This window comes from Octodon degus, unplaced genomic scaffold, assembly GCF_000260255.1.
Source record: "Octodon degus isolate 3935 unplaced genomic scaffold, OctDeg1.0 scaffold00508, whole genome shotgun sequence".
In the NCBI taxonomy this organism is placed as follows: domain Eukaryota; kingdom Metazoa; phylum Chordata; class Mammalia; order Rodentia; family Octodontidae; genus Octodon; species Octodon degus.
In genome coordinates, this window is record NW_004525084.1 from 56,041 (window position 1) to 56,557 (window position 517).

The window sequence follows — 517 nt, forward strand, 5'->3', positions numbered from 1 at the left end:
CCCGCCAGTTCAAGATCTTGAGCAGATTTTTGAAAGGATGAATTTAAAGTGATATGATAATGGGCCATAAAGAAAAGGGACTGGCATCATTAAGTACTTGCTTGTAGAAATCCAATGACCTTTAGGTATGATTCATTGTCCCCTGTGAAGAAAGGGCTGCAGGAATAAAGAAAGACAAACAGGAAGACACCAACTAGGTCAGGTAGTAGTCCATCTGGCTGATTCATGAGATACCAGAACAACAGTAGGGGTGCTTATTTATACCTTTACAAAGTCACAATATACAATTTTTCTTAGAAACTAATAGCTCACAATGTCCAGACAGGATATTTTTCTCAAGAAGAAGGTAGCTTGACTGCTTTGGGCAATAAAGCTTCATCCTGAACTCTCACATATGACTAGTTTCCAGCTTTGGTGGCTGCAACATATGTTCTGATTTGTTTTGTTGTATGAATGATGGGTATTCCATAGCAGTTGAAGAAGGTTGGAGAACTGTTTAGAAGACCTTTTTATTTTT